Source organism: Paroedura picta, chromosome 11 (assembly GCF_049243985.1).
Source record: "Paroedura picta isolate Pp20150507F chromosome 11, Ppicta_v3.0, whole genome shotgun sequence".
In the NCBI taxonomy this organism is placed as follows: Eukaryota; Metazoa; Chordata; class Lepidosauria; order Squamata; family Gekkonidae; genus Paroedura; species Paroedura picta.
Window position 1 is genome coordinate 49,053,168 of NC_135379.1, and position 24,579 is coordinate 49,077,746.

Consider the following 24,579-nt stretch of genomic DNA (forward strand, 5'->3'; position numbering starts at 1 on the left):
CTCTCTCAGAATAAAAAACAGAACAAAACTCCTAAATGGAGTACTTTTCTGGAAGCTATGTACAATGCTTGCTTGCCCTTCTTTATCAGGGTTTCGGGGCTTCAAAGCGTTTTATTACAGATAAATCAAGGTATAATTTTGCTTCCCTTTGAAGGGTTATCACAAGCAGTGGAAAAAAATCGTGTATCTCAATAAATCTTAAAATAAGAATTCGTGTGTTCCTACTAGAGGTAAACATTAAGCATGAAGAGAGGTTTTTGTCTTCAGAATCTTTAATATTATCAAACTAGATTCCCAGATAATCACCTCTCCCTGACTTGCTTATAGTTGATCTCCCTTTGAAGGGCAGCAGGGAAAACCGGCACCTCAATACTTCCTTTTGTACAGCCTTGCACATATTTTCTTCCTTTGGCGTAAGTTTTTATCCTCAAGCAGCTAGTTGGTTCAAGTAACCTTGTCAAATATTCCCCCACCCCATTTACTTGGCTTGCTCTGAGTGTAATCTTTCAGCATTGCTGGTGGCCAATTTTTAAACAAGATGTGGTGCTCTGTGACCCTATAACATTCACTACCACTCAATGAGGGTTGTTAGATTAGATGCCTTTTTAAAAATGGCTAGACAAATACATAGAGGACTAGCTGCAAAGCCCGTTCCTAAGAATGGGCTTTGAAAGTGCCTCGCCATGACCCCCCAGGCAGCATAAGGTGGCTTGAACAACTCGTTAGCAGGCCCAGCACAGAACTCCTTAGCAGGCAGTCAGCAGGCCGGGTGGGAGGTTGTTAGCAGGCCGGGAAGAGCTTGTTAGGGGCCTGTGGGGCTCACTCCCTCCACCACCACCACCACCTTTCTCCCAGAGCCCTCTCGCCTTACCTGCTACTGGCTCCAGGCACATCTGAGAGCAAAGTGGCTAGCTTCCAGGGACAGAGGGAGAGAGCTGTAGGGGCAGGGCCAATCAGGGTGCAGCCAGGGTGTTTGGCCCTATTCCATCTCGGACACTCAGGACACTCTCCACCACCACTACCCCCAGGCTGTTTCACAAATATTAAGAGGAACAATATATAAGGATAGGCTTATATATAGCTATTAGTCTTGTTAGCAAAATCGAACTTTCATGTTCAGAAAAAATCAGAGTCCAGTAGCACCTTTAAGACCAACAAAGATTTATTCAGGGCGTGAGCTTTCGAGCGCAAGCACTCTTCGGCAGAAGCTGCACCCTGATTGGCCCTGTTCCATCATGTTCTCTTACCAGAATCTGGGGACAAATACCATGTGGCTACAAGAGCCTCTTGTGGCGCAGAGTGGTAAGGCAGCCGTCTGAAAGCTTTGCCCGTGAGGCTGGGAGTTCAATCCCAGCAGCTGGCTCAAGGTTGACTCAGCCTTCCATCCTTCCAAGGTCGGTAAAATGAGTACCCAGCTTGCTGGGGGGGTAAATGGTAATGACTGGGGAAGGCACTGGCAAACCACCCCGTATTGAGTCTGCCAAGAAAACGCTAGAGGGCGTCACCCCAAGGGTCAGACATGACTCGGTGCTTGCACAGGGGATACCTTTACCTTTACCATGTGGCTCACCATCATGCCCTTCTTGAGACCTTCCAGAGACCTCTAGGTACTGCTTGAATCAAATTCTGGAGTAGGTAGATGTTGATCTGATTTGATCGAACAAGACTCTTCTTGTGGTCAGTCTCACAAACATCTCTATATCATCTAGTCATACTCAATTTTTATTCACAATTATTCATAACTGTGGGAGGGCGATATATACATTAAAATGATGATGATGATGATCATCATCATCTTGCAAAAGCCCTACTTTACAGGGAAAACGGGGTATGATGATGATGATGATCATCATCATCATACCCTGTTTTCCTTGTAAAGTAGGGCTTTTGCAAGTGTGCACTGGTAGAGCCACCAAACAGCAAGACATAGAAATTTGTCTGCACAAGCTAAGGGGCTGAATCGTCATTTGTTGTGCCATAACCCCAAATATCTGCAACTGTCCCATCCTGGCCATATACTTGTCAGCTCTTTAAATGTCATTGTCCCTGAGAGAAAGCTGCCCAGGATTTAAAGGGCTTGGAATAGATGGGATGCTGGAGATCCTATTTCTGTTGTGAGCCACCAGAGGATGCCTGTGCCCAGAGGGGCAGTGTACAAAGAAGAGGGGGGAGCTGCAGGGGCTGTGATGGTAGGGAAAGTGGAGATAGGAAAATATTCAACTGAAGAGGATGAGGTTCCCCCCTGAATCCTTGCAAGCCCCCTTCTTGTAGCATATATTGAGTGTCATTGTTTGATTTCTATCCCATATGTTTAATAGATTCTGTTGGGGGTGATAAGCAGTCAAGCAACAATTATTCAACAATCCATGAGCTACAGAAACTATGGGCAAATTGTTTTTAAAAACCTTCATCGTAGAAAAAACTGTCCATTTGTTTTATGAGGAAGCAAGCTGAATGAGCAATGCTGGAGGATGGGAAGATATTGTATGTTCTTGTAGAACTTTAAAAAATAAAAAAAATTTAAAGTTTAATCAGCTGGAAGATTTTCCTTTAATATTTCAGGCACTGGCTAAAACTTTTCAATTTAGTGGTGCGGTCCTAAGCAGTATCAGTGGACAGTCATGAGATTTTAAAAGGGGCAACTAGTATCTTCCAGTGCATTTCAGCCCTTATTATATGTCCGGGAAAAGACATGGAAGTGTAAATAAGGGCATATTGCTGGCTAACTGAGCTGGTGAATATAGTATAAGAAATCAGATGGTAACATATTTTTAGAGGCTGCCCTAAAAATTAATCTAGTTATGAATCCACAAAGGTACAGTGTAAATGGATTTAATCTGTGCATGGATTACAATAAACTAAAGCAGAAGGAGAGGTGCAGGAAAAATAACCTTGCTCATATACCAGACGTTAGCAGTTTATGGACAAATCTTGACAACTCACTGCAGAAGGACTCAGAGATGGATTATTCGATTTTTCTACCACACGTGTGGCATTCTGTAAACCCAAAGTGACTCAGAAACTTTCCGTGCTACTCTATTCCTTTCCTACTAGTGAATTAGTTGCTGCCATAGCATCACTGCTACTCTCTTGATTCTTTATCTGAGTGAGTGTGTCTCTTCTTATAAAGTGATACAATTTCAAGGTTAGTATGAAAAGCAACCCATAGAAAAAATAAAAGACAACACTTTCCTTCCCCCCCCCTTGCAATGCGCCTCTAAAAAATGATCTGTCCACAAGTCCCATTTGATTCAGTGAATGAAAAGTAAAGAAGCCCCTCACATCCTCATGGAAATCAGCAGACATGATTAATGTTGGCTGAATTCTGCACTTAGTATATGATACTTCCAAAGGTGAGGGGTGGGGGGGGGGAGGCTTCAAGGTCAGGGTCTTTACTTAGCATGACAACTTAATATTGGAAAAACATACAGCCTTAAGTGGCCTCCACTGCTCTTTTAATTGCACTCTTTAGCTTTTATTTTTTAAACTTGGGAAGAAGGGGTTATCTTTGGGGAAGAACCTGGCAAACGCTTACTGGGGAGGGGGGAGGGGGAGGGGGATTTCTGAATTTTATAGTTTGTGAAACATATGCTCCATTTTTCATCTTTCAGCGTTGATAAAGGATAGTAAATCTTCAGAAAGTGAAGAGGGTTTTTTTTCCCAATCCAAAACAGAACCTTTAATTAAAAAGAAATGCTGATTAATAAAACAGTTTATATAACTTAATGTTTGAGCTCCCTCTACTGGACCAAATCTGGTTGTCACAGGCTGTCATATCAAAACGTGGCCCTTCTTGTTTTTGAATTCTTTGCCCAATAATGAAATTTAAAAGAGAGTTTTTATTCAGCAATAATACAATGCCCACGTTGAGTCAGTGGTTATCTCTTTACAGTAAAAGCGCAAACTTGTGAAATTGTGCAGAAGTGCATGATATATTTCATTGTGTGTGCAGGGGGCATATCATGTGGGAATCCTAGTGATGTGCAGTATTTTATTTTCTCAACTTGGGGATAGAAAATTTCCAACAGAAATGACATCATAGCAGTAGGATTTCCCTTGGGAGTGTTCCTGGCTGTCCCCAGGCTTACATAGAAGCAATATTTTGGTGAACCACATAGCTCTGCGTGAGCATCTGAGACACCACCTGTGTGTGTTGGGGGGGGGGGGGGAGAGAACTGGAGTGTATAGAGGCCCTGGCTCTTGTCAAGGCCAGGCGGACATCTCTAGGGCCAGGGATCACCAGCCTGTTGGCGTTTGCTAACAGTTTGCCCACAGTGCCTTGAGTTTTTTGTTGAATATGCTACCTGTCTATATATGTCTCCATTACACATATATATGTCTTCTGTGAATGTGCCCTCTTCCCATAATGGACCAAGAATTCTGCAAAATTACTCAACCACAGGTAGGAATCTCCTCCTCCACTGCATCTCAGTCCTGTCCATACGTTTTAACACTTGGCAAGATTTAATATCTAAAGTACATTAGTACTCAAGCACTAAGAAGCCTGAAAAGATATGTAACTACATGTACCCACAAAATATATCTGTGTTATGTGTTGTTGAGATGAATAGATGGGGTGAAGGGTGAAAGAAAGATCAAGAAAAGACCCAGAAGGGAGGGATTTTTCCCCCCTATTCTAGTGTTCATGGGTAAGTTATCTGTGATAACTTCTGAAAAGCAGGCATTCAGGTCTCCAGTGAACCAGTCACACACCTTGAGTCTTGGAGTTCCAGGAGGGGTTCTTGGGTAGGGCAGCCAGTCAAGGATCCAAACCGGAGATCCAAGGAATAATCCAAGAAGATCAAGAGAGCAAAACATGTGGAGTAGAGTGGAATTTGGCAAGTGTGTCAGACCCCAAGTTACATGGTTCAAAAGTTGAACACAACTTTGGACAATTTTAGCAGCTTAGAAAAGACAAGGGTCAGGAAATTAAAGAAATGTAAGTTTGATTTTCCTATGCTGAGAGAAAGGCAGGGGAAATCCAACAGAAATCAGGAGTGAGTCTTGTGATTGGTTCAGGGTGTTGAAACAAGAAATGTTGAAAGCAAATAAGACTTGTGCTTATTGCTTAAATAGAATCAGAAATCCCTTGAGAATGTTTCCTCAAAAAGTAGAAACTACGGATAAGTAGGTTTTTGCAGTTCAGCTCCACTGAGGTTTTAGTTCCCTTTTCATTCCTGGGAATTTTATCCAAAAATGTTCCATTGAAATTTGCAGACTTAAACAGAGTAGAATTTCAGGAGGAGAAAAGGAATTGTCCAGTCTTTGCCCTTTTACACATTCTCCGTCGTCACCATCTGCAGAAACCGCACCCACTGGATAGAAAAAGAAATTGATACAGGCAATAGTTCTTTAACTGTCTGGCCAATTTATGTGACTCCTTCTTGATTCTGTGTTTAAGCTCCAATAGTGAAGTAGCTTGGTGGGTCTCCTGGCATAACTGGTTTCTGAGATGCAGTGCCACCACTGAGACTGTTTATGCACTGGAGGTTTCATGCCGGGTTGCAGGCTGGAGTTTTAGTCATGGCAGGTTGCCCCACCTCTTCCTGCGCCCACAAGGGGGAGCATTTGGCCTGGTGCACCTCATCCATCCCCAATTTGTGCTCCTGCATGAGAGCTGGGGCAGTGAAGTTCCCAGTGCGTAAACGGTCTGAGAAAGCCCTGCATTCATCTCTACAAGAATTTTATATCACATGACGACCTACCAGTACAGGATGGTTAGATATACCCCATCAATGAGATCCATCCATCAGTTCAGTTACGTGTAACATTACGAGGGGATAAATAGTCCTCCTTTTGTCTAGCTGTGTATAGTCTATATGTAAAAGAATACACAGTCTAACCCCAAATTCCAGTGATATTCGGTGCTTGTTTCCTAACTAGCACTTTGGTGAACCATGTAGCTTTGGTGCTAGTTTGGTACCCCCTGGCCCTGTAAATAAATAAGTAATATCTGTATAGTTTATGAGCAAAACTGATCTTGCAATAGCCTTTTTGCACAGGGGGAAACAATTCCTTTTGAAAGCAGAATGTGCAGCTGGGAGTTATTAGGCCTGTAGAAAAATTGTGTGTCAAAACAGAAATAAATCGGGGTGTGTGTGTCTTAAAATACAAGCCTTTTAGAAAGGGAGGAGGGTGCTCCAGAAATAACACAGAGAGTAAAATAATTTTTGAATCTTTAATGTAAACTCTAATGCTTTCAAGAATGTTTCAGTTGGGATCAAGCACTTAAGAACATAGAACTGTGGTAAGGGCAGACTTTTTTAAAAAATCAGAAATAGTTAAATTTTAAAGTGGAAGTGGCAAAACATTTTAATAAGTACACCATTCAAGCAAGAGGAAAGTGTTTTTCTAATTTCTGGTGCGTCACTACATTTCTTCTTTTGCAGGAGATGAAGCACTTTCAAATTTCTTACAGGGAATTGTCTGGGTTGGAGGGGGGGAAAGCTTAAAGCAGAAGATGTGAAATACCACATCTACCGGTTTCTTCCAGCTGCTCTGTACTAATGCATACCAGCTTACTTTCACCCCTGATCTTATGTACAATTCAAGATAATTTGGAGGCCTCCTTCTCAGAGGAGAGCTCTGTAGGAATTTCAAGGGAAAATACAAAACATTTTCTGTTTGCAAAGTTTCAGGGATGCACCATTCCAAAGGATGTGTCAGGGCCAGTTCTGTTTTGCCTCTTACATTGTGGCAGCAGCACAGATGGCACTATCATCACTTCCATACTGCCAGGAGAATGGGCTGTCCAGGGGTCACATAGGAAGAAGCTACCTCTGGAGCTTTCCCAGTTTGGTGTAGTGTTAGAGTCTATCCTTCAAAGCTGCCAGTTTCTCCAGGAGAGCTGATTTCTCTAGCCATGTGATCAGTTCTAATTCCTAGAGATCTCCAGGAGCCACTTGGAAGTTGGTAACCCTATATACTAGCGATCCCCACGGGCTGCGGACCACATGTGGTCCTTCGACTAATTGGAGGTGGGCCCCGAAGGATGCCTTCCCCCCCCCCCGGCCCTTTACTTCATCCCCCCAGCCCTTTACAACACACTTCATTGTTGTGGCATGTCTGTATCTTATTTTGAAGGGATGTTTAAACATTACCATAGCAATCAGAGAGCGCTAGGGCAGTGGTTGAGAGTAGAGGAGTAAACATCCCCCCCCCCACCGGGCATCAGTAAAAGGCGTTGAGTGGTTCCCGGTGAGTGGTCCCCAATGTTGAGTGGTCCCCGGTGATAAAAAGGTTGGGAACCACTGCTATATACCATACAAATTAACAGCCTGAACCTAATGAATTGTCGAAAGCTTTCAGGCCCAGAGTCATGCGGTTGTTGTGGGTTTTCTCGCCTGTGTGGCTGTGGTCTGGCAGTTTGACATGGAGATTCTCATGTTGTCATGTCCTACCTCTGAAGATGCCAGCTATTGGTAAAACCTCAGGGACTAAAACGACCAGGCCACAGCCACACACGCCAGAAAACCCACAACAACCAGTCTGCACTTACACGGAATTTTACGTTGAGCAAGTGGGCAAAAAAAGTACTGTATCCCAGGCAGGACCGGTTATGAGCTGCAGCTTCTGAGCTTTCGAGATGCCAAGGAGAAAATCCTGTCTCAAAGAAAACAAATTTATGTCCAGGGCTAGAGGTGTCTGTGAGCAATGGAAGCTTCTTAGCATATTTGAGATTCCCTGATGGCATCTGGGAGAGTGAGATTTTGACATGGTCCATCTAGTTCTTCTACCAAAAATAATTTCATCATTTATTCAACATATTTTGAGAAGCTGTTTATTTTTAGAGCTGATGCTTTTAGCCGTACAAGTATTCATCAGATTTAGAGGGCCTCATCAGACAAGCGTTGTGGCTAATCACCTTTGAGTTGAGGTTTTATACTCTGATCTCATGCATTTCCCTCTTCCCTTTGTACTTGCTTGGCTTGTACAAGTTATCCAGAGATATTTATGTGACCAGTACCTCTTTAATTGTGGCTTGGCATGCTATTATCTGGACGGAATGAGTACATGATTTAGGTTGGGAAAGTGTCACAGTTAAGCTGTGCAGAGCAAGGCATGCTGAGAATTGAAGTATGAGTCCCAGAAGGGCTGGGGCTGGAACTGGATGGGGCATGGGGGTCATTGTACAGGAGGGTCCTTCTGGAGGCACAGTCAGTTGCCAACTGGCATCTGAGCCTGGAATAAGATGGTTGAAACTGATCTTGAGACTGACAAGGGATTATTCCTCATCATAAAGGCAATACAAGTTGCATACATTTCAGATATTCCCAACAGCAAAATGGAGACTAGTAGTGAGAGAGAGTTGTGTGTCTTTCTCTCCCTCTCCCTCTCCCTCTCCCTCTCCCTCTCCCACTCCCTCTCCCTCTCTCTCTCTCTGTATATGTGGGGATTCAAATGAGTAGACATCTTGGTCTGAAGTAGCACAATAAAATCAGAATCCAGTAGCACCTTTAAGACCAACAAAGATTTATTCAAGGTGTGAGTGTGTGTGTGTATATATATATATGTGCGTGTGTGTTTGTATGTATGTATATGTATGTATGTATATATAGTAGCATATGTATATATGAATATATATGCATGAATTGACCTTTGGGTGTGTCCATGAATACATGAGACTGCCTTGCACTGAGTCAGACAGCTGGTCTATCATAATCAGTATTGTCTACTTCGACTGATAGTTTTCTAGTCCAGCCTCACTCAACATTTTTTACCACTGACAACCCCCTGAAATATTCTTCAGGCTTCGAGAAACCCCAGAAGTGGTGTGATCATGCAGAATATGGTTGGGAAGCAGAGCTGTGGACATGTCTTTCACATGGCCTACTCTCTGCTCCTTTCAACTGGAGATGCCAGAGACTGGACCTGAAACCTTCCACATGCAATGAAGGTATTACACCCTTGAATCATAACTCCTCAGGTAATGTTGGCCCACACATGAAGCTGCCTGATGCCAAGTCACACCATTGGTCTATCTTACTTCCTCTTTAACAACAATCCATTTCCTTTCATATTTCTAGGAACCTGGAGTCTGTTCTAATCAATTCCCTTTTGTCCAAAGACTGGAAGAAAAGGAAGGGAAGTTCTGCAAATTTCACTCTGCAGATGCTCAGAGGCAATTAATTTCCCAAACCTTCATCTACTCCTTAAGAAGAAGAAGAGTTGGTTCTTATATGCCGCTTTTCCCTACCCAAAGGAGGCTCAAAGCGGCTTACAGTCACCTTCCCATTCCTCTCCCCACAACAGACACCCTGTGGGGTGGGTGAGGCTAAGAGCCCTGATATCACTGCCCGGTCAGAACAGTTTTATCAGTGCCGTGGCGAGCCCAAGGTCACCCAGCTGGTTGCATGTGGAGGAGCACAGATTCGAACCTGGCGTGCCAGATTAGAAGTCAGCACTCCTAACCACTACACCAAACTGGCTCTGCTACACCACTACACCAAACTGCTTATTAAGCACCACCATGTGATGAGTAACATAAAACAACTGTAGGGGCTTAAATTACATGAGTGCTCTTTCTCTACAAAGAGGAATTAAAGAGAAAACTTTCTTTTAAAAGAGAAAAAACGAATAAATCAGGAACTATATCCAAAAAAAGTGAATTGGGGGGGGGGCTTCCTTTCTCGTAACAACTCTAGAAATCGGTATGCCAGAATGGCAGAAATTTTGCTTGCTTTTTAAAAGCCACATCAAATGCAATGTGATTGTGTGAGCTGACTGCTAAAGGATATGGGATATTCTTTTCTTCCCACCTCATCATTATCACTCTTATAATCTTCTCTTTCTTTTTGGGGGTATCTGATTTGACTTGAAATGGCTACATCTGCTCTCCATCACATATATTTCGGAGAATCTTCCATTTCCAGGTATCCTTCCTGACACCCAACAGAACTGCAGCCGTCACTAAGCCCCACAGTGAAATAAACGCCTTGCTATGTGCTGTAATGATTAAAGTTTTATTAAACATCATTACATGGGGAAAAAGAAAATAAAATGTTTCAAGGGTAAGGGTCATTCAGAAAGCCTAGTAAATCCTGGTGGGGGCTCATGAGAATTGTAGTCCATGGACATCTGGAGGACCACAGGTTGACTACCCCTGTCATAGAGCACAACAAAGCAAATAATACCAGAACTTCATGGAAGTATGGGGGAGTTTTATATACTGGTATAAATAGATGCAAGGACCTTTGAGGGAAGAGGGACAGAAGCATGAGGACAACTTTTAAATTTTCAAGAAAATCACAAAAATATAAGCTTATATGGGGTATGTCTGTGGTTCAGCAGTAGAATATCTGGTTTCTGTGCAGAAGAGTCCATGTTCAATTCTTGGAACTTCTGTTTTAAAGGATCAGGTAGCCGCTGATGTGAAAGACCTTGACCTGGGACCCTGGATAGGTGCTGCCAGTCTGAGCAGGCAGTATTGACCTTGATATACCAGTGGCCTGACTCAGTACAAAGCAGCTTCATGTGCTTGGGGAAGTGGTAAACATCTCAGGTTCCATCCCTGGCATTTCTAGTTAAAAGGATCAGGTAGCGCAGGAGCGGGCAAACTGTGGTACTCCAGATGTCCATGGACTACAATTTCCATGAGCAAATGCTGGCAGGAGCTCATGGGAATTGGAGGGCCACAGTTTGCCCACCCCTGAGGTAGTGGGTGAAATACCTCAGCTTGAGACCCTGGAGAGCCACTGCCTCTCAGATCAATGACTCAGCATAAATCAGTTTAATGGGCTCAGGGGATTCTTTAACGATACAAGTAGATTTCGGTTGACATCCCTATAAAATCCTCCGTGCTTGTTTCCATATACACATATGTGTATGCATACTTACACATATGCATTTCTAGGTTCCAGCTAAGAACACAAGTATGCTTACTACCCGCTGTCACATTGGAAACACCCATATTTTTGGAAGAGGTGCTGGAGAAAGGAGGCAATGCACATCAGCAGGACTTCATTAAAACTGCCCTCTCAGCCACTTTTGATAACTTGAGTTAGTGGGCAGGGTGGCAATTAACAAAGGAGTCAGAAAAGTTGCCTAGCAAATATCGGAGCAAGTGTGCTAGAGTCCAACTTGGCATATGCACACTCATATCTATAACCTCTTTATGCTGTTATATCCCCTTTGTAGAGGGGTTACCCTATCATAGGGCCAGCTCTGAGTTGGGAAATTCTTAGCTATTTTTAGGGTAGAGCCTGGGGAGGGAAGGGTTGAGGAGGGGAGGAACTTCAGGGGAGTGTAATGCCATAGACTTCATTTTCCTAAGCCATGTAAACGTGTTATACATCCTGAGTTTTTGAAGACAGGATAGAATCTAAATCCCACAGTAAATAAATAAATATTCCCCAAAGGAACTGATCTCTGAGAGAACAGTTGTAGTTCCAGGAGGTCTCTAGGCTCCAACTAAGAATCAACCATAACGGTTTTTATATAATTTCCATTTTCAATATCTTCTTCAGTTCTAAATTCAAAATATACAAATTAATGTCAATACCATATTAATCATAATAAGTCAAATTAAACAGTGAAGCGATGAATTACTGCAAATACACATACCTCAAATATAAGATTGTTGTAACAATAGTGGAAAAATCCTACAGACTTTCCTACAAAATTAACAACATCAGTATGTCACTCATCTTATTATATATCAATAATGCATATTGTTAACAACTGTTAATATTAAAGTCTTACCTTTTATTAGTGTTTTAATATCAATAGGCCATTGGCTCAAAGGTACCGGGGAATGTTAGTCAAAGACCATTTCCAAAACTTAACAGCTACTAAAGGTAAAGGTATCCCCTGTACAAGCACCAAGTCATGTCTGACCCTTGGGGTGACGCCCTCCACCGTTTTCATGGCAGACTCAATATGGGGTGGTTTGCCAGTGCCTTCCCCAGTCATTACCGTTTACCCCCCAGCAAGCTGGGTACTGATTTTACCGACCTTGGAAGGATAGGAGGCTGAGTCAACCTTGAGCCAGCAGCGGGGATCGAACTCCCAGCCTCATGGGCAGGGCTTTCAGACATTTCTGCTGCCTTACCACTCTGCGCCACAAGAGGCTCTTTTAACTGCTACTACCTGAATATAAATCAGTACACTACTATTATAAAGATGTTCTCCTAAGTCAAAACTTACAGAAAGCAAGACATTTCTAAAGAGGTATTTACTCCTCTAGGGCTCAGTGTATCCAGTGAGTATATGAAGAAACATTCACGTTGCCTCAAAAGTCTGTTCATGTCCATTTTATGGTGTCCCTGATGATGCAATTGTTCCAAGTCCAAAAAATTGCAGGCTTTCTGGTGTATGTCCCATTTCTACAAAGTGGCTCACCATCGGTAATGGACTCGGTCACAAGCTAGGGAACTAGCTGCTTCCATTGCTTCCCCCCTAAAAAAAGTGAGTGAGTTCTCTCATGGTTTTTGCACCTGGGAAGGGGTAGATCTTGCACCCTTACTTCAGCCCTAAACTGTATCTTTTCTCTCCCTCCCCAGCCCTCCTTGAGCCTGCCTGTTGATGCAGATGGTGATGTCAATTCTGCAGACATGCAACTTCGGAGGGCGGGGAGCAGGGAGATGTGACCAGCTGACATCATTTCCATTATTCCTTGAAGCCTGAAAAATTATTTCGGGGGCTCCTCCATGGTCAAAAGTTTGAAAAAGGCTGCTAAAATTAATGCATAAGGAAAAGCTTTTGAGGAAACACCAGATAAGAATTTTGTTTTAAGAGCAGCTTTTAAAGTTCTGAAAACTATGTACAAGTTAAAATATGGGTTCCTTTGTTTCATTCCCCACTATCTATGTGCATAATTTCATAACATTTGCAACAGCACATGTCTCAGGCTCTGCTGGTTTCAGAATGGCTTGGTTGCATGCTTGCTTGGCATCCTGCAAGGAAAATGGCTGTCTTCCGTCTACATGTCAATATACGACCCTCAGAAGCAGATCTGAACTCTGGCCCAAACAGAACCACTTATTCTCTTCCCAGGTTCTTGCAGTGAAGTCACATGTGACCCAGCCAAACCCCGGCAGTGTAACTGTTTTTTCCTATTTACACGTGTTACTAAGAAACGTCAGCTAAGGAGATGTTATTGCAAGTTTGGGAATGACCCTATTCCTGGCAACTTCCCAAAGCAAACAATTTATTTCACTTAAAAAAGCAAAATGTGATATAGTCAGTAGTTATAACTATGATTGGCAAGCCGATGAGGCAAAAAAAAAAATGTTACTATTCCATCTGCAGGAGAGAAATTCAGATATGGGTTCGCAACAGTAATTACCAAGGATGGTCATTAATTCCATCAATTGAACCCCCAGACAAGAAGCTCCCTTCTGTTTTCCAAATCATTTAGAAAGCTGGTGTCTGTGTGTGTGGTGGAGGGCGTAGATCAGGGGGTAGTCAAGCTGCGGCCCTCCAGATGTCCATGGACTACAATTCCCAGAAGCCTTCTGGGAATTGTAGTCCATGGACATCTGGAGGGCCACAGTTTGACTACCCCTGGCGTAGATCATTGCAACAGGGGTGGCTGTGGCTCATATGCATCAGGGAAGTCACTGCCAATGAGAAAAACACCATGTTCTCCACCGTCCTCAATCAATCTGGCACAAAAGCTACTAAACACACTGGGCTGGTAATGAAGGAGTATTTGAGGGCTTTTGCTACACTCACATATGTAAGCCAGAAGAACAAAAATCGAGTCTATATGTAAACCAGTATCACTTCCTCTCCCTCAGGGACAACATCCTTCTCAAACCAACTCCTCAGCAGCCTGTACCAGGTCATTAGCGTTTATGCAATTGTGAAATTTCCTACTTCTTACCACTCCTGCTGTGTGGAAGAATCTGTCTGTCTTCGTTAATAGTTATCATATGGAAGCCTCAAGTGCACACTGGATCAAATACACGGGCAGATATACTCACTGATCTTCACAGGAACAAAATTTATGGAGACAAGTTTCCAATTATCAGCCATGTTCTAGTGGCAACATCGACTCAGGCTTCATGGTCAGCTTCTGAAGGGGACAGCTATTCAAAAATGACCACCGTTCTTTTTGAATAACAGTCCCATTTCGGTGCCAAGGGTTTTGGCATCACCTTTATCGAGCATGGTGGAACAGTGACTTGGCTCCTGGCATGCCCACTTGCACAGATCTCCTTTAATGGCCGCTGGAGTTTCGAGTGCAAACGGCTTCTCGCACAGATTTATAACTCCGCCGTTAAAGTTCCCTCCCAGCTAAAATTTGCACTTCTTTCAAGTTTTATGGCGCACATGCAGAAAAAACAGAAGTCTGATTTTTCATGGAGTGTATTTCATTGCAGGACATAAAGATTTATGCTCACAACTTTCACGAATGCTTGGGAGTTTCAACCGTGCAATCCTGCACGGAGTTACGCCCTTTCTATGTCCCTTGGCTTCCACGGCCTTAGACAGTTTTAACTCTGTTTAGGATTGAACTGTAAATGTCTAACTCAGCCTGCAAACAGTGAGACAGGGATACGGGCGATCAGCTGGTAATAGTTACTGTACTCAAAACGCCAAAGTGCATGGAACCACTAGAGCAGGGGTAGTCAACCTGTGGTCCTGCAGATGTTCATGGACTACAATTCCCATGAGCCCCTGCCAGCAAACGCTGGCAGGGGCTCGTGGGAATTGTAGTCCATGAACATCTGCAGGACCACAGGTTGACTACCCCTGCACTAGAGCAGCTCAGTGAAATGCCTCATGGTGGTTGCTTTCAGGCTGTTTTATGTAATCATCTCAATACATTCATAGCTTAAATATTATAAATTGGGGGTGTCATGGGTTCTAGGGTTGTGGCAATATGAAGGATATTACACAGCGCGTAATGCTTTCGAATAGCAAAGGTCAAGCAAGGTGTTCTTTGTACTTTTCTGAGATATTTTGGGGCTATTTGTTAGACCAACTGTTGGCAGAAATGAAAATGGTTGAGAGTTAGACCTGATGTGACGCTTGTTTCCAGCACTGAAGTAACCACCATTGAAAGTAATAAAGTTCTCTTTTGATATGTGTCTGAAAAATGATGTTTCAAAGTTATGTTTAAAATATGCTTCTCTAAATGGGTTTGGGACACAAGAGTAGAAGAATGGGGTCCTATAAAAGGACAGTTACAGAAGGACAGCAAGATTCGAGTCTAATAGCATCTTTAAGACCAACAAGATTTCTAGGATATAAACTTTCAAGAGTCAGAGGTCCCAGGGAAAACTTGTAACCCGGAAATCTTTTTGGTCTTTAAGATGCTACTTGACTAAGGTGACCAGATTGTCCCACTTTTGGAGAGACATCTGGGCAAATTGTACTTATGTTGAAATTAAATATATATATATTACAATACTATTTTTGTGTTCTATGCATTCTATGAAACCTTTTGTTGCTCCATATAGACCAATGTTTTAATCAAGAAAACCCCCTCCCCAGGTCAATGGTATCCCCCTTTACCAATGTGAAAATCTGGTCACCTTATACTTGACTCGAAGCTTGCTCTTCTACTGCAGACCAACACAGCTACCCACCTGAAGTTATAGGAGTTTCCATGTAAGAAGCTGGAGGGAAGTATGCATAGTTCAGTGCTGGACCCAACTTCCTGTTTAGTAGCCTCAACACTTTAGAAATAATTTGCTGTAGTGTAGTGTGTATGTGTTAAGAACATGAGTCTTGCTAGATCAGACCTGTGGTCCATATAATCCAGCATCCTGTCTCATACAGTAGCCAACCATGTATGCTAGAAGGCCACTAAGAACTTCCCCTGAGTTAGGGTTTAGCACCTTGGCGTGGTTTGGCCACCTTGGCAATCACTGAAGCCCAAGGTGGCCAGTGCCATGGCATGAAGAGGAGGGGCGGTGGCAGTGCGCCTCTTACGCTGGCCTCCTATGTGCTGAACCGTGCCGAAGGACTCAACCCTACTCAGAGCACTGGTATTCAGAGTTCCTGCCTCTGACTGTGGAGATATTGCATTAGTACGTTTTATATTTCATGTCTGTAGAAAAAGAAATGCAACATCCAAAAAGCTCCTTGACCTACACAATGGAGGTAGATTAGGAAAGCACTTAAAGGCCAGCAAGAATGAAAAGGAAGCCTGCAGCTGTCTTAATTTGCACTACAATAGAAGATAAACAGTCTGCAAAATTGTGTTTGCTTGCTAAGTACCATCAAGTTGCTTCCAACTCATGGCGGCCCTATTAATTTAAGGCTTCCAGAATCTCTACAAAATTAAAGCAGTATATCTGCCTAATAATCAAATCAGATGAAGTAATGTAAACCTAAGGATAATAATGTTGACACTCTGGAAGGAGAGAAGGGATTGAAAAGCATAGCTTTACTGTAAACTGATTTTTTTTTTTAATTGTCCCGTGACTATTTTTCTGTAGTGGCCAATTAATGAATGGCTTACGGTACTGGCTCCCCTGCTTCTTCCTAATTTGTGATCTGTCCAAGTGAACACCCACCACCAGTCTGGTATTATGATCCATCAGGTGTTTTATACCCCCCTCCGTGCTCCCTGCATCACTCTTTCTGGTAGGTTGCTAAGCAAATCAGAAGACTCATTGAGCTCCTTTTACCCTACATCCCTGGTTAGCAGGTCAATTAACTCAATGGGTCACCACTTATGCCGAACTAGGCTACCCTGATTTGTGGGACTTCTACTATCTCATGTCAGAGCATGGCCAGATACAAGTCTTTTTATTTTCAGTGTTTAATTTCAATAACAAGGGAACCTTGAAATATTACTTGAAATTAACATTACTGATTTCTCCTTTCCAGTGAAAACCCTATTCCAGATGTGCGTGGGGGTTCATTGTGGTTGTTCTTTGATTAGGATACGGAACTGCACACATCTTCAGAAGTTAACTTTATTATTATTTCAGATGTTCCAGGAGTTCACTTTGGCACTAAAAATAGTTTTCGCGGCTTGGCCCTGGGGAGCTGAGGCTGGCAAGAAAAGCAGTGGTATGGAAGGCAATGGTTCAGAGGAGCCATTTCCTGACTTGTGATGGTTTGTAGAAAGAAACGGTGACTCTCTGGCTGGCTAGCTGAAAACGAGGGATCGCAGGTATCCAATAGGTAGATTGCGAATGAATACCAGCCCCTGTGGAACATTCCCCAGAAGACCCAGGAAAATATCAGGAAAAGATCTGCTCTATGTTTTGCTTCTTCTTCTTTTTTTTAAGTGCTTTTATTTCATAGGATTTTTTTTCTAGTCATGTTCAGCTGACAGTTTAATTCGATCTTTCTTAACCAGGGTGTAAACTGCATGGAGCTTTTATTCCAATCCCAGGTTGATTCAGTCCCTGCCGTCTACGCAGAATGCGATTTCTGTTTTGGTTTTGGGTGTTTTAAATTTTCCTTCTGCAACAAGCATGATTGATCTGGCATGACCGTACCTTTATCGTGCGATATCTTAGAGTGCTTTTAACCCTCAATATTTTAAGAAGCGGATTGAGAAAACAGGCTGTTTTGAATCTGGGCTCTGCTCCATGGTAGAGATTCCCTGATTGGCCAAAGCTGCCTATGTGACAATCTTGCCTTAAAGGAGAAGCCCCTAATTTCTCTCCACTTCTGTCAGTCTTTAATTTTTTTTCTCCTCCTCTGCCTTCTTCAATCCTCTCCCCCCCCCCCCCCGCTCCAAGAAAAAAAAAGAGGCTCCCGCTCTGCTTGGCTTCTCTCCCCCTCTTCAAGAAAAGAAAGATGCTCTCCTTGCCCCCCCTTCTGAACTACCCTAACCACGTGCAGAACACTTTTCTGTTTCAATGGGGGGGGGGAGACCCAAGTTAAAATCGATCTGAATTCAACAGGATTGAGAATGGAATAAACAAAGTAAGTGCAGAATCAACCCAGGGTTCCATGAAACCCTGGAGTTTCTTGACTGCATTGGAAGTCTTCCCCAAATGCCTAGGGTGGGAGTTAATTAATTTTTATTATATTTTTAAAAAAATTGTTAAACATTTGTTGGATGACATGATCATATATGGTCATATCAACTCACCCATCCCTTTCAAAACAGCCATTGATGGGCCTGGAGGGGGTGGGGAGGAGAGGGGCTTGGATTGGCATGCTGCCCAACCACATTCTGCAGGATCGTGCTACTTCTGGGGTTTCTCAAAGCCTGGAGAATGTTTCAGGGGTTTCTCAGTGGTAAAAAAGTTGATAAAGGCTGGCTTAATTGCTAGCATTCTTCTGTTTCTAGGACAAAAACAGAACTTGGTAATGTGTTGGGGAATCAGCTTGGGATACTTTTGTTTACTCAGGAATAGTACTCCTTAAAGAAAAGGTTGTTGACCTGTGCCCTAGTCTTAGCTCACTGATACCAATAGTTTAAATGTAAATCTGTAAATGATTACACTGTAACAAAACAAAGCTCAGGGTGGGGCTATACCAGAGAAGGCTCTATGAGGGATCTGTTACTGGGATCTGTTTTGATGGTGATCACTGGATAGGGGTTTTGTTGCCTGAGTTGTGACAAGGCTGGACTTTTTTGTAAACAGTTGGCTGAAAAACAAAGTGCTCCTGAATGATCGGAGAAGACTGCTTGATCACCCACCACCTCCTCTTTCCCAGCTCATTTCCCACCTCCAGAAAACAAAAACGGGGCTGTGTTCTGCCTGCTGATCCCAAAAAGACCGTGGACACATTGCAGAACATTTTATTTTACTTTTGACAATGTAGCTTTGCGGTTGCGCTGCAATGCGGACAACACCAGTGGTCCCCAACCTGCGGGCCGCGGCCTGGTGCCAGGCCGCGAAGGCCTTGGTGCCGGGCCACAGCTTCTTCTTCCCTCCCCCGCCCGAAGCGAGAAGCTCGCCAGGTCGCGAGCAAATCGGCCATCGAAGCGGCCGATTAGCTTGCGGCCCGGCAAGCTTCTTGTTTCGGGAGGGGGGGGAAGAGAAGATTGCCGAGCTGCAAGCTAATCGGCCGCTGGGGCTGCCGCGCGTGGCTGCTGGGGCTGCCCTCACTCCAGAGCAGCGGTCCGTGGCAGCCGAAAGGTTGCGGACCGCTGGACAACACCATAAAAAAAAATTACTAAAGAACCCTTTTTTGCTATGTTTAACATTTCTTGCTAGCCTAAGCTTATATTGGGTTGTAGCTTTTCTAACACTCACCCTACAATTATTGGTTTTTTGTTTATATTCATCCTTGGTAACAAGGCCTTCCTTCCATTTCCTAAATGACACTTTTTTGTTCCTCAAATCCTTGAGGAGCCCCCTTGGCATCCTTAGGTTCCTTCCATCTTTTCTTTTCAAGGGAATTGTTTGTGATTGAGCCTTCAGTATTTCACTTTTAAGAAACTGCCAGCCCTCTTAAACTCCCATCTCTTTAAGTCTTTCTGACCATGGGACTCTACCCAATTCTAGCCAACATACCTTTAAGTCTGTTAAAATCTGCTTTCCTGACATTCAGTCTATACGTCCAACTACGTAAAGGTTTTCTCTTTCCCACAATTGCAAATTCCAAAATCACATGGTCGCTACTACCAAGTGTGCCCACTACTTCCACCTCATCCACTAGTTCTTCCCTATTGATGAGAATCAAGTCTAAAATAGCAGACCTCCTGGTTTCCCTCTTTTCTTTCTGGGAAATGAAGCTGTCAGCAAGACAAGTTAATAAACTAACGGAGTTTGTATTTTTAGCAGAGTTGGTCTTCCAACAGATATTTGGGTAATTGAAGTCACCTATTACCACTATTTCCCCCCTCTTTGAGAATTGTGTAATTTGGCCTAGGAATATCTCATCCAAATCCTCTGACTGGCTTGGTGGTCTATAGCAGACCCTCACAATAATACCATTCTCCTTTCCTACTCCTTTTATATTTACCCAAATACACTCAACTGTGCTCCCCCATGCAGACAGCTGGATGACCCTGGGCTCGCCACAGCATTGATAAAGCTGTTCTTACCAAGCAGTAATCTAAGGGCTCTCTCAGCCTCACCTCCCTCACAGGGTGTCTGTTGTGGGGAGAGGAAAGGGAAGGCGAATGTAATCCTCTTTGAGGCTCCTTCAAGTACAGAAAAGCAGCATATATGAACCAACTCTTCTTCTTCTTCTTCTTCTTCTTCTTCTTCTTCTTCTTCTTCTTCTTCTTCTTCTACAGCATAGCTTCTTAAACAGTTTGTAGAACTTGGTCTGTCTTGTGAATACACATTACACATTGTATTCTCCACATTTGATGGTAAGTTTAAACACTTAAGAGCCTCTTGTGGTGCAGAGTGGTAAGGCAGCAGACGTGCAGTCTGAACGCTCTGCCCATGAGGCTGGGAGTTCAATCCCAGCAGCCGGCTCAAGGTTGACTCAGCCTTCCATCCTTCCGAGGTCGGTAAAATGAGTACCCAGCTTGCCTGGGGGGTAAATGGTAATGACTGGGGAAGGCACTGTCAAACCACCCCGTATTGAGTCTGCCATGGAAACGCTGGAGGGCATCACCCCAAGGGTCAGACATGACTTGGTGCTTGCACAGGGGATACCTTTACCTTTACCTTTTCAACACTTATCACAAGCTGACAACTACCTTGTTATTTTAATGCACAGCGGTTGTGCTGGTGGGGATGGGAAGCACGAAAGCAGGAAAGATGGCACTGATATGGCTGGGGAGGTCCAGACATCTGCATCTTCCTGTCCCATGTGATGATCAAACTTGGTCTAAACATGAACTTCTCAGAAAGATCATACCAAAGTACAGGAGGGGTAGAGGAAAACCTGTACTGAAGTGTTTGACTGTGGTGCAGTGCAGGGGTAGTCAACCTGTGGTCCTCCAGATGTTCATGGACTATAATTCCCATGAGCCCCTGCCAGCAAATGCTGGCAGGGGCTCATGAGAATTGTAGTCCATGAACATCTGGAGGACCACAGGTTGACTGGTGTAGTAGATTAAGCTGGGCCCAAGGCCAATAAGGGACTTCAGTAATGCTACTGTGCCTGGGCTGATACCCTAGTTAAGCCTCCATACCAGAATATATTGCAGAGTTGACTATCTAAGATAGCTGTTTTGTTCCCCTGCAACCTGACCTTATTTAGAACTGCTGATGCAGATAAGGCCTGGCTGTACACTCCGAATGAAAATGTAGCCTCTAAAATCTTACTGTACAGAACAGTACAGAACAGATATTGGACATACACCTTTTAAAACTCTGGGTGGTATATTCCTGCATAGCAGAAATTTGGCAACAGAGTATTACCATGTGGCTTAGATCAAGAAGAGCAGTCTCACTCCAGAAGAATATATATTTACCCATTCGGCATGCCTTTGAAGTTGTCTGGCTGAACTGAATGCTTTTTAAGGTTTTAGATACTAGTAATCTCCTTACAATAGAATGTGGCAACATTTGACTGGAATGTTGGCACTCCATTAATTACATGATTTATGGGCCAGCACAGGGAGTGCATTTAGACTATCACTTTAGTAGCACAATAGAGGATAAAAATGCACCCCTCCCCCCCAATTATCAAGTCTGGAAGTGTTCCAAAGAAAACTATGCAAACGTATTTCATTGATTTCATTTCTGCATAGGCAGGATGGATTCTATGAGATGCTTTTTTGCCATGATGTTCAGGCACTGAAGCATGGATTAGAACACATACGTGGAAATAGAAAGCCATGAAATAAGACCATGAAACATGCCGTCTTGGGACAGTGCTGGTGGTGACTTTCAATGACATGAGCTCCTTGTGTTAGACAAAAATTTCAAATAATTTTCTTTTAATGCATACTCAGACAAGATCTTGCTTGGTATAGTAATTCAAATGAGCCCTTCAGGACTTGGTTTAGGGGCTCTGATTTAGTTGTGAATGTTTATTTATTCCTGTTTTTCCCTGGAGAACTACAACAATCAGGCACAATAAAATCAATCGTAGCACCTTTAAGACCAACAAAGATTTATCCAGGGTGTGAGCTTTTGAGTGCAAGCACTCTTCATCAGATAAAGAATGCTTGCACTCGAAAGCTCACGTCCTAAATAAATCTTTCTTGGTCTTAAAAGTGCTCCTGGACTCTGATTTTATTGTGCTACCCATTTGGAACAATCAGGCAGTGATTTACATATCCAAATGATCCTTAGTGATTAAACAGCATGGATAAAATGTGACAGTCATCAAGTGTGGATAATCATCAGATGTACCATTTGGGGATAGAAGACAATGACACCACTCCCCCATGTTTCAAACCTCATGTTGTCTATACATGGTATACTGAGTATTATTGGCTCGTAGGAAGCCAGTTCTAATAATGAAGACGCAACACCTGGTATGGCTTCAAATATGGCCACAGCTTTATTTAAACAGCCTCCCAAAAATAGAGGATTGGCCCAACATGATGTAGAGCCTGGCCTATGCAGCCGCCTGGCCACTACCCATGTCCAAGGCCACTCAGGGTCCATCGCCAATCCCCGCTGGGAAAACACGGATCCCCATGCTCTTGGATTTTAATATTGGAGGTGGCCCCTTGTGGAAGTGGCCAAAGGGCGCAGACCTCCTTGGCTGCCCCCCCTAGGGCCATCTCGTCACCATGAGCAAGAATGCCCCCCTCCCGCTGGGTGGGTTCCTTGCTCAAACTACCACATTCTTAAGAAGGCCCCAATCCCATGGGTGTTGGTTCGTACACCGGCTCCCATAAACAGGCTCAAATCATGTTAAAATCCGCTGTGACAAAGAACAACATAACAAGCAATGATAACAGGGAGGGTGGGAGAGATCTGCTGTCCACTGCACAGGCGAAGAGGCTGGGGCCCAGCATGTGGTGCTTCTTCGCCTGCCCTCCATCATGCCAAAAGGCGGCTTTGTTGAGTCTCCGCTGCACATTATTGTTGTCCGTGTACTGGTGATGTGTATGTGTGTGTGTGTGTGTGTGTGTGTGTATACACACACACATTGCCCTCATTGTTATGAAATCTGAAAAAGTAACCTTGAATGTATTGCTTTTTTACTTTATTCTTGAATATATCTGGATCAAGCTTTAGCATCTTGCTACACATCTCCTTCTCTTCCAATGTCTGCCAAAATCTCTGAATTTTGAAACAATCCTTCCTAAACCAGGTGATGAATTAATGCAGGAAACTGAATGAGAATCCTTGTGAGGCACCTTGATTCATGGGGCACCTTGGACAAAAGCTCTGTTTATTACTTCCGCAGTGCAATCCTAAAACATTTTCAGAGGACCAAGCCCCACTGAATGTACCCAAGTAAGCTTCTAGGCTTAGTCTTCTCTAGCTATAAAAAACTAGAAACCTAGTTTAGAGAGGGAGTGTTGTTTTTTTAAGGAAGAGGAGGAGTAAGAAGTCTACCTATAAATATGCTCTTATCCTTTTTGAGAACTTCCTTGTTTGAGATGCAGTCAACTTTAAAGCAAGACAATTAAATGAAAAAAACATTTTTAGGGTTTTGTGTTTGAAGTCTAAAGAAAGGTTAGAATTTCTTTTATCTAAAAGATGGATCATGTTCAAGTTACAACTTTTGATCTTGCTCTATAGGCGTTTCGACTCTGCTGGAACTAGCTGCTTCCAGAACACACATGTACATTCCATTTGATCGCTGAAATGTACTGTATCTATTTGATGAAGCCTAGGCCATTATGGCCTTTCCAGTTTATGCAGGACTGGCTATGTTTGGTAAAATGGATATCAAAGATCTACCACCACATGGGCATCATAATATGATTGATGTGCTGACTACCTTGCCATGGTATGACTCAAGACCATGGACCTCTCTAACTGACTTCTGCTTTTGACAATAAGGATGTTTCTGCAGTCCTTTAAAGCCCTGAATGATCTGGGACCTTCATATCTTTGGGACTGCCTCTTCCAAAGGACTCTGAGGTCTAGCAGCCAAAGTGTACTTAGAAATAGAATCCCTGGCTCTAAAGAGATTGAACTGGCCTAACCCAGAACCATGGCCTTTTTGGCCCTGACCTTGGCCTGGTGGAATGCCCTTCCAAATGAGATCATAGTCCTACAGCAGGGGTAGTCAACCTGTGGTCCTCCAGATGTTCATGGACTACAATTCCCATGAGAATTCATGGGAATTGTAGTCCATGAACATCTGGAGGACCACAGGTTGACTCCCCCTGTCCTACAGGACTTGCAATAGTTCTGGAGGCCTAATAAGAGCTACCATCTGATCCTCGATATCTCCCTGCCTACACTGGGACCCAATAATTAATCTCCTTGGGAAATAACTTCATCCCCTCCTCAAACTAAAGGACAGGACAGGATTTATGGGCAGTATTATATCCCCCCCCCCCAAAATTTTAACTGTACCAGGTTTTAGTTGTCATTTTAAGTTTTTAATGTAATTTATAAATAAATAAAATTACAGCTCATTGTAGCTGATAAAACGGGTGCTAGCAGGGGGGAGGGGGGGAAATAGCAAAGAGAGAGGGAGGTAGAAAGGAAGAGAGTGATTAAGATAGAGCTTGGCATTGGGAAGAGAAAGGGGAGGGGTTGTCCAGTCTGTAAGGGCATGAGGTTGAATATGTGTGTTGTGTGGGGGTTGTGGTGGTGTGCTGCCAAATGAAGTTGTGGGTGTGGAGATATGGGTGTCAAGAACCTGTTTGGAATGTTCATTAAGTGTAGG